The following is a 10,254-nucleotide window of genomic DNA, read 5'->3' on the forward strand; positions in this document are numbered from 1 at the left end:
CGCCCATTCCCATCCATTTTAGTTCACTGATGCCCAGGATGTCAATATTTATTCTTGCCATCTCATTTTTGACCACAACCAACTTACCTAGGTTCATGGTTCTTACATTCCAGGTTCCTATGCAATATTTTTCTTTACAGCATTGGACTTTCCTTTTGCTTCCAGGCATATCCGCAACTGAGCGACCTTTCGGCTTTGGCCCAGCCACTTCATCAGCTCTGAATCTACTTGTACTTGTCCTCCACTCTTCCTCAGCAGCATGTTGGACGCCTTCCGACCAGAGGGGCTCATCTTCCAGCGTCATAACTTTTATATGGCTGTTGTCTTTGGAGTTTTCTTGGCAGGGATACTGGAGTGGCTTGCCGGTTCCTGCTCCAGGTGGATCACATTTGGTCAAAACTCTCCACTATGACCTGTCCATCTTGAGTTCCCTGCTCGGCACAGTTCATAGCTTATCTGAGTTATTCAAGCCCCTTCGCCATGGCAAGGTAGTGATCCACGAAGGGGAATCAAAGTATTACAAAACTCTTAATGAACAGCTGATACTGGTACTCTGTGAGGTGATGAACTCAATTCTACAAGGAGGAAAGATACCAAATTCCTGGAAAGAGGCTTATATAACGCTGATCCCTAAACAGGATACAGATTATTTGAACGTCAGTAATTTCAGACCAATATCACTGTTAAACAATGATTATAAATTATTTGTGGACATTATGGAGAACAGATTAAAAATAATACTAAATGAACTGATCCACAAAGACCAAGTAGGTTTTTTTACCAGGCAGACAACTAAAAGATAATGTAAGACACATTGTTAATATTCTGGAATACTTAGAGGTTAGAAATAATAAATCAGCTATATTAATGTTTATTGATGCTGAAAAAGCATTTGACAACCTGTCTTGGTTATTTATGAAGAAAAGTATGGGGATGATGGGTAAGTGGCTCTTTTCTGAGAGGAATTGAGGCAATCTATTCAGAACAGAGAGCAAAGTTAATAGTGAATATTGTATTGACAGAATCATTTGACATCACAAACGAAGCCAGACAGGGGTGCCCACTGTCTCCACTATTATTTATAATGGTATTAGAGGTATTAGAAAATTGTATGAGAGAAACATCAGAGGTAAAAGGAGTTAAAATAGGTGCCAAAAAATTTAAGCTTAATTTAAGAGTATTAACTCTAGAAGAACCCCAAAAGAGTGTCAAAAAAGCAATGGAAGAAATTGAGAAATTTTAGTAACTGGCAGGATTCAAATTGAATAAGACAAAGACGAAAATGGTGATTAAAAATATGGAATAGAACGAGATAGAAATATTGGAACAAGAAAGTGGAATCAAGGTGGTTAAGAAAGTCAAATACTTTGGAGTCTAGATGACGACAAAGAATATAAATTTGTTCAGTGACAATTATCAACCAGTGTAGAAAGAGATTAAAAGAGACTTGGAAATATGGGACAGACTAAAGTTGTCAATAAGTGGAAGAATGTCAGCGATTAAAATGAACATATTACCAAAGATGCTATTTTATTTCAAACGATTCCTATAATTAGAGGCAATATGACAATTCAGAGAATGGCAGAAGGTTCTCTCACGTTTTACCGTATATGGCAAGGGAGAAAACCAAGGATTACATTTAAAATACTGATGGATAGAAAGGAAAGAGGTGGTTTTTCGGTACCTGATTTAAAACTTTACCATGAAGTGGCTTGCTTATGTTGGATAAAATATTGGATAATTTTAGAAAACACAAACCTGTTAGATTTGGAGGCATACTGTCAGGGGTTCAGGGACAGAGGCACAGGGTAGGCAGGAGATGGAGAGCGATGGGGATGAATCCCAGGACAGCGAGGAAGAGGATGACAATGACTCAAGAGATTCCATGAGTCTTTCCAGCGAATCAGAGGATTCCCAGAAGGGGGCGCCGATGGTCAAGGCCAGGGGAGCCCCAGGGGGGACGTGTCAGGAGCAGGGGGCCAGCGGGGGATCCCAAAGTGGCAGCTGGGCGTCAGGACCAGCCTCCTCGCCAGAGTGCAGCGAAGGGGGTGGAGGTTTCAGTGTATCAGGGGAAGCGGCTCCGGCAGCAGAGAAAGGAGGGAGGTCAGAGCAAGCCACCCTCCCGGAAGGGGAGGGGAGTAGTGAAGGGAGTAGTGTAGCTGTTAAAAGGAAGGTTAGAGGTTGGGCGCGCGCGCCAAGTTCAAATGTAGAGGCGCGCGGAAGTACAGGGAGCCCGGAGGAGGGGCCAGGTCCCAAAGCCTGCAGGAGGGGGCAAGAGCAGTCTGATTCCGCGTCAGAGGAATCCAGGAGGGGCGAAACCCCAGCGGGCAGAAAGACCCTGCGGAAAAGGAAAGAGAGAAAGAGGTGGAGCAGCGCAAGCCTCTTAAACTGGTGCAGGGGAGGGACGGATTCAGAGGGGACTTCAGCGGTCTAAGCCTAGCAGACGTAGGGCTGCGCGCCTCGGATGTGAAGCAAACAATGAACTGCAATAAACACTTTTGTATATAAGAAGAGATAGGCGTTGGTCTTTTGTGAGCTGAGACTTGAGGCAGCCTTGACACATACAATAACAGATATGGGTGGCACTCCTATCTCTGGTATGCTAAAGTGAAAGTGCACAGAGGATTTACAAACCATGTGATACGGAGTGCCTTGTATGAGTGTAATAATAATAGGGGATGCTCGTGCGTAAGTTGCCACCACTCCTGGCTAGGTTGCCTGGTTAAACCTTTTCTGTCTGGACAGCCCTTCACTTCGTGACTGTTTCAGTCACTGGCAGAATCCGTCAGTGGGCGTTTCTTAAACCTTTTCCAGCATAAAAGCTGTTTGACGCCAAGTCTACTCCTACTCTCCCTGCGCGGAAGTCTTCTGCGCAGGGAGGGTGTGGGTAGCGGAGGACCCATGCTCTCCCCGCTGGTCTCCGGCGTGGAGTCCTGGAGCCCCCTCGCCGATTCCCCCATCTGCCCCTCTTTATCCCTGGTGTTACGCTGAATTCCTTCCCCAGCTGATGAGCTGCCTCTCTCCCTGCTGGGCCCTTCTCCAGCATCACTTGGGAGCCTTGCCTCCGCCTCTGGCTCCGATGTCAGTTCCCTGACATCCACCTCCCCCCCAGGACCCCCTCCACCCCCAGCCCTACCTTTTGATCCAACCTCGTCCCTTTCCTTGGCCGACGATGCGGGGAACCCCCGGAAGGAGCTGTCGCCATCCTCTGAGGATTCAAAACCCGCTTCCCACCCGCTCCGATCCCTTCCCGCGGGGTGGGCCTCCCATTCTGATTCTTCTTCCTCCGAAGCCTCTCCTCCCTCCTCTTCGGAGGCAGAAAAACCCACAAAATACTCTTCATCGTATGTGGTTCCAAATTGCTCCTCCCAGAATCTCGCTAGTGGTTTAGGTTTGTCCGGGAACAGGCTGTGGAATTCCTCCACAAGATACCCGTCATTGATTGCCTCCGCGGGAACCCACGTGTTTTCCGACCCGGGTTCTCCCTCCCAAGCTACCAAGTACTCCACCTGGCGTCCTCGCCACCTTGAATCGAGTATTTCCGTGGCCAGGTTGTGGTGTTCCCTCTCCTCTATCTGCGGGTGTGTGGTGACTTCTCCCTCTCGCCCCGGGAATTCCCGCCCCTCCCTGTACGGTGAGAGTAGGGACCTATGGAACACCGGGTGTATCTTCATGCTGTCAGGCAACTTGAGCTTGAATGCCATGGGGTTCACCTGCTGTGTTACCTCAAACGGTCCCAGCCGCCTTGGCTGCAACTTCTTGCACCCCCCCTTAAAGGGTAACCCTTGGGTTGACAACCACACCCGGTCTCCCACCTGTATGGTCTCCCCTTCCCTACGGTGCTTGTCTGCCTGCCTCTTGTAAATTTCCTTGGCCCGTTCCAAGTTCATCTTAAGTTGCTGGTGCAGGGCCTCCATTTCTTCCACAAACTGCTCTGCCACAGGTACGCTCCACCCTTCCTCCCCACTCCCCGGGAAGGCCCTGGGGTGACACCCATAATTGGCCATGAACGGGCTCATTCCCGTGGACACATGTTCAGCATTATTGTACGCAAATTCAGCCAGCGCTAGTTTCTCTACCCAATCGTTCTGCCTCTCGCTGACGTAGCAGCGTAGGTATTGATGGAGTATACTGTTCGCTCTTTCTGCTTGCCCGTTGGTTTCCGGGTGTCTCGCCGTCGAGAAGCCCACTTTGACCTGCAGCAAGCTCATGAGCTTCCTCCAGAACCGGGAAGTAAATTGTTTCCTGTGGTCGGAGATAACCCTCGAGGGAGCCCCATGCAGCCTGAAGATGTGATCCACAAACAACCTGGCTGTTTCCTCTGCCGTGACCGCATGTGAGCAAGCTATAAAATGGCACATTTTTGTCAGTAGATCGACCCCTACCATGACTGCTGTCTTCCCCCTTGACTTGGGCAAATCTGTCATAAAATCGATGGATACCACCTCCCAGGGTCTTCCCGGCGTGGGTAAGGGTTCTAGTAACCCTGCTGGGGCAGCCCTCTCCCCCTTTGCCCTCTGGCAGCGGTCGCACCCCCGTACATATTCCCGTACATCTTCCCTTACCCTTGGCCACCAGAACTGCCGGGTGACAAGCAACATGGTTTTGTGTTGACCAAAGTGCCCCGCTGTTGGGCTGTCGTGGAGTTGTTTGAGTACCCTTCCCCTCAAGGTCTCCCCCGGTACGTACAGCCCCCCCTTGTAGTACAGTAGCCCTTCCTTTTCCTCAAACCCTCCATGGTTTTCCCTTCCGTCCCGGATTTCCCGGATTTTAGTTTGAGCGAATTCGTTTCTAGTAAGCCCGGCCAGTTCTTGTTTCCCAACCAACACTCCCCCCCACACCCATCGGTTCTCGGGGAACACGTGTCTGACTTCCGGCGGTCCCTCTCCTTCCATGTACTCCGGCTTCCGGGAGAGAGCATCTGCTCTTACGTTTTCCTCTCCCGGTACGTACCAGATCTCGAAGGAAAACTTGGAGAACTCCTGTGCCCATCGAATCTGTCTCTGGTTGAGTACTCGCGCAGTCCTCCAGTATTCCAAGTTCTTGTGATCCGTACACACCTGGATCTTGTGCTGCGCCCCTATTAGCAGATGTCTCCATCGTCGAAATGCTGCATAAATTGCTAGCAATTCGCGGTCATACACCGTGTAGTTTTGCTCCGACTTGCTCAGCTTCCTCGAGAAAAACGCGCACGGCCTCCAGCGCTGCTGGGCCCCTGGCTGCAACAGTACCACTCCGATGGCTGGGTCTGACGCGTCAGTCTCCAGTCTCATTGGCTTCTGCAAATCCACGTGCAGGAGCTGCTCTTCCGAAGCAAACGCCTTCTTCAGTCTCTCAAAGGATTGCTGGGCACTTTCTGTCCAGACAAACTTCTTTTTGCTACTGAGACAATCTGTGATGGGCGCTGTCAAGTGGGCGAAGTTCTTGATGAACTTCCTGTAGAAGTTGCTGAACCCTAGGAACCTCTGCACGTCCTTCCGGGTTTTGGGGGCCTTCCATTCCAGCACCGCCTGCACCTTGCTTGGGTCCATAGCTAGGCCTTTGTCTGACAACTTGTACCCCAGAAACTCGACTTCTCTGGCGTGAAACTGACATTTTTCCAGCTTGACCCACAACTGGTGCTTCTGCAGTCTCTTTAGCACTTCCCTGACGTCTCTGACATGTTGCTTCTCATTGTCCGAATAGATTAAGACGTCGTCCAAGAAGGCTACGCAGTTCTTGTACAGCAGGGACCCCAACACGTGGTGCATGAAAGCTTGAAAACAGGCGGAGCCCGACTGTAATCCAAATGGCATAACTAAGTACTCAAAGGCCCCCAGAGGGGTGAACATTGTGGTCTTCCATTCGTCCCCCTCCCTCATCCTAATCAAATTGTATGCTCCCCTGAGGTCCAGCTTGGTAAAAATTTCCCCTTGCCTCACCCGTGTTAAAATGTTGTCAATCCTGGGCATTGGGAAGGTCACGGGTTCTGACACCAGGTTGACGCCCCAGTAGTCCACAACGAGCCTGGGTTGATTAGTATCTTTTTTGTCCACAAAGAACACCGGACTGCCCCCCACCGCCTTTGATTCTCTTATGAAACCTCTTTTCAGGTTCTTGTCAATAAACTCCCGCAACTCCTTCATCTCCCTGTCCGACATGGCATACAGTTTACCCACCGGTAGCTGAGCCCCTGGGAGCAAGTTGATTTGGCAGTCAAAGGGTCTATGAGGGGGTATTCTATCCGCCTCCTTCTCGCTGAAGACCTCCTGCAGGTAAGCATATTGTGGTGGCACCTCCCCTTTTGGCTCCACAGCTATCCCAGCCACCCTGGCCGCGGTCATCCTTGGGGTTTCCCCCCCAGACAGTGTTCCAAGCAGTAAGCTGACCCAAAGTTGACCGTCCGCTGATGCCATGCCACTACTGGATCATGTAGTGCCAGCCAGCTCATCCCTAATATTATTGGGGGTCCTGCCAGTGTGGCTACGTGAAAGGCTGGAAACCCTCCGTGTGCCTGGAAACCCTCATTCTCATTGGTGGGGTCTGGTGCGTCACTTCCCCTCCCAGAAGCTCCCTGCCATCAATAGTGGTCACTTGCAAGGGAAAATCCAGGGGCAGCAGGTGGAGCTGGTGCTCTAGGGCGAAGTCCTTGCTGAAGAAATTGCAGGAGCTGCCTGAATCCAGCAGCCCCTTCACCTTGACTGGGTGCCCATTCGGGAGTTCTAGCACCAGTTCTATGGCTATAGCCGCCCTGGGGGGGTCTGGCTGGGGCACTTCTATTGGTTGCCGGCCTGGCTGCTGTGCCTGCTGATCGGCAGCCAAGCGTTGGCATTTCCCTGCTCCTGCCCCTTTTCCCCCTCCTCCTCACCGCCAGCAGCTCCCACCATCCCTTGCCAGGCCTTTCTTTGAGGGCAGACCCTGGCAAAATGTCCTGGCCGTTGGCAGAGGAAACACTTCTTGGTGGTTTTCCAATCCTTTCCCTCCCTCTTGCGACCTTCACTGGAGTTTGAAACCTCATGCGCGCGTGCGCCACCTATTTCCATTGGCTCAGCCGGCGGGGAAGGCTGCCTCGGTATTTCAGGAATGCGGTAGTCATGGCAATGTTCCCCTCTCCCTTCGCGCTTCTCCTGAGCCCGCGCTTCCTGTCTTATGCCAATCGCAAGCACAGCCTTGGTCAGCTGATCCATCGACTGCGGGCGTCGCGCGCAGGAAAGCTCGTCCTTCACCGTTGGGGACAACACCTCCTCAAACAACATTTGAATGGGTTCAGAGTCCAATTCCCACCCGAGCCGGTGGATTAACATTGCAAAGCGCGACCAGTAGTCTCTCACTGACTGGTTCCCCTGTTTGCATCCCAACAGTTCCCGCTGAGTCACACTTTGCTGCACATCACTGGAATACATCGCATCCATCGCCTGGAAGAATTTCCTAAGGTCTTTCAAGGCAGCATTTTGCGTTGCCATTAGGGGCCTGATCCATTCCCTGGCCCCATCCTGTAGATGCCCGACAATATAGGCCACCCTCTCCCCATCGTCAGCAAAATCCTTCTGCTGCAGTTCCAAAACGTACTCTATTTCCGTTCGGAACGCGTTGTAGTCCTGGGGCTTCCCCCCAAACTTGTGTACCAGTCCCGGTACCTTCCTTGCTACGGGGGTGGGTCTGACCTGTGCATCGTGAGCCCGCCTTTCGTCCAACCGCGCCGTCAGAAGAGCCACATGCTGTTCCAAATCTCAGTTCCTCTCCACCAGATTTTGCACTCCAGCTGCTCCCTCCGTGGCGCCAGCTTCTCCGGTTTGGCTCATTATGCTGCCTGCCTGTCGCTGCGCACAAGCAACGTCAGAGACTGACGGATTGCTGTAATAATAATAGGGGTTGCTCGTGCGTAAGTTGCCGCCACTCCTGGCTAGGTTGCCTGGTTAAACCTTTTCTGTCTGGACAGCCCTTCACTTCGTGACTGTTTCAGTCGCTGGCAGAATCCGTCAGTGGGCGTTTCTTAAACCTTTTCCAGCATAAAAGTTGTTTGACTCCAAGTCTCCTCCTACTCTCCCTGCGCGGAAGTCTTCTGCGAGGGAGGGTGTGGGTAGCGGAGGACCCGTGCTCTCCCCGCTGGTCTCCGGCGAGGAGTCCTGGAGCCCCCTCACCGATTCCCCCATCTGCCCCCCTTTATCCCTGGTGTTACGCTGAATTCCTTCCCCAGCTGATGAGCTGCCTCTCTCCCTGCTGGGCCCTTCTCCAGCATCACTTGGGAGCCTTGCCTCCGCCTCTGGCTCCGATGTCAGTTCCCTGACAATGAAGTATGGGATAGAAACAAGAATCTGTTAGAAAGGAAAACACCGAAGGTTGTTGAAAAACGCTGCTCTAATTGGTTCCAACCCAATTTCTTTTGCAGGCCAGAGATGCTGGATGCTGCAAGGAACAAAGCCCGAGTAAAGGCCTGTTACATTATGATTGCCCTGACAATCATGGCTTGCTTTGCTGTGACTGCCTCTGATAAAAGGGCTGTTGAACGCCATGAATCCCTCACAAGCTGGAACTTAGAAAGTCAAGTGGCGTGAAGAGGCTGCAACAAGAGCAGAGGAAAAGGCAAAATAAGAGTCATCTGCTCTTGAAACTGTAGCTGTGCTGGGAACGAAGAAAACACACAAAATTGGCAAGTTAGCAAAAGAGATACCCTCCAGGGAAAACACTGAAGTTGAACACAACTTACATTTCCACTTGTATAACAAATACTGGGAGAGAGAGAATTATTTTTTTCTGTCACAAGTGAATAAATAAATCAAGTTCAGTAAAAAAAATAAAAAAAATAAAAGAAAGGAAAACACCGTGGTGGGTCTCACAGTTGAAATGTTAACAGTAAAGAAATTGAACATGGAGGGGAGGGGAGCCACATATGAGGAGATTCTGATGAAAACAGAGAAAGGATGGAAACTGAAGCCTTATAATTGCATTGAGGAGAAATTTACAGGATGGCTGCAATACCATCAAGGGAACGATGTGTTTAAGGATGATAAAAAAATAGGATTCGATGATAAAAAAAATATCAAAATTTCAAATTGATATACTAGAAAGTAGGACCAAATTACTTTTAAAAATGTACAATTTCTTACTAGAATGGAACACAAAAGATGAACTGATAAAAGAGGCAATGATAAAATGGGCAATAGATTTTGGGCACAACATTGAATATGATGCATGGGTGAAACTTTGGACTGAGAATTTAAAATTTACTGCATGCATTACTCTAAAAGAGAATGTTACAGATAGGTAGCCGTGTTGGTCTGCCATAGTCAAAATAAAAAAAATCCTTCCAGTAGCACCTTTAAGACCAACTAAGTTATTTCTTGGTATGAGCTTTCGTGTGCAAGCACACTTCTTCAGATACACTGAAACAGAAGTTGCCAGATCCTTCTATATAGTGAGAAGGTGGGGAGGGGTATTACTCAGAAGGGTGGTGGGAATGGGAGATTGGCAGATAGCTGAGATGAGCCTGCTGACGACTCTTAACGACTGTAATAGGTCTTACAGGAAAAGGCAAGGGGTGAGAAGGTGAGAAATGGCTTAGTCATGTATAATGGGATAAGAATCCAATGTCTTTGTTCAAACCAGGTCTCTCCATGGTTTTAAGTTTGGTAATGAGTTGCAATTCAGCAGCTTCTCTTTCCAGTCTATTTCTGAAATTCCTTTGTAGTAAAACAGCTACTTTGAGATCTTGTATAGAATGTCCTGGGAGATTGAAGTGTTCTCCTACTGGTTTCTCTGTTTTGTGATTCTTGATGTCAGATTTATGTCCATTTATTCTTTGGCGTAAGGTTTGGCCTGTTTGTCCAATATAGAGAGCTGAAGGACACTGTTGGCATTTGATGCCATACACAATGTTAGATGATGAGCAATTGAATAGTCCCGAGATGGTATGTGTGATGTTGTTGGGGCCAGTAATGGTGTTGTCCGGGTGTATGTGGCAGCAAAGTTGGCATCTGGGTTTATTGCAGGCTCTGGTGCCAGTGTCCGTGTTAAGTCTGGTTGTAGTATTATTGTGGGTTAGGAGTTGTTTAAGATTGGGTGGCTGTCTGTAGGCAATGAAAGGTCTTCCTCCCAGAGCTTGAGAAAGAGAACTGTCATTGTCCAGGAGAGGTTGTAGATCTCTGATGATGCGTTGTACTGTTTTAACTTGGGAGCTGTATGTGATGACTAGAGGTGTTCTGTTATTTTCTTTTTTGGGTCTGTCTTGCAGCAAGTTCTCTCTGGGTATAAGTCTGGCTCTGTTGATCTGTTGTC

General features: G+C 49.4%; 1 long non-coding RNA gene across 1 annotated transcript; it reads left to right on the forward strand.

Annotated features, from left to right (window-relative positions):
• The first annotated feature begins 291 nt into the window (after positions 1 to 291).
• On the forward strand, positions 292 to 8,788 carry LOC308479930. The gene is made up of 3 exons (XR_013987899.1): positions 292 to 1,787; positions 2,574 to 2,662; positions 8,275 to 8,788. It is a non-coding gene; the product is annotated as an uncharacterized lncRNA (long non-coding RNA).
• The last annotated feature ends 1,466 nt before the right edge of the window (positions 8,789 to 10,254 follow it).

The sequence above is a fragment of the Podarcis pityusensis genome, assembly GCF_964106645.2.
Source record: "Podarcis pityusensis genome assembly, chromosome: 6".
NCBI lineage: Eukaryota > Metazoa > Chordata > Lepidosauria > Squamata > Lacertidae > Podarcis > Podarcis pityusensis.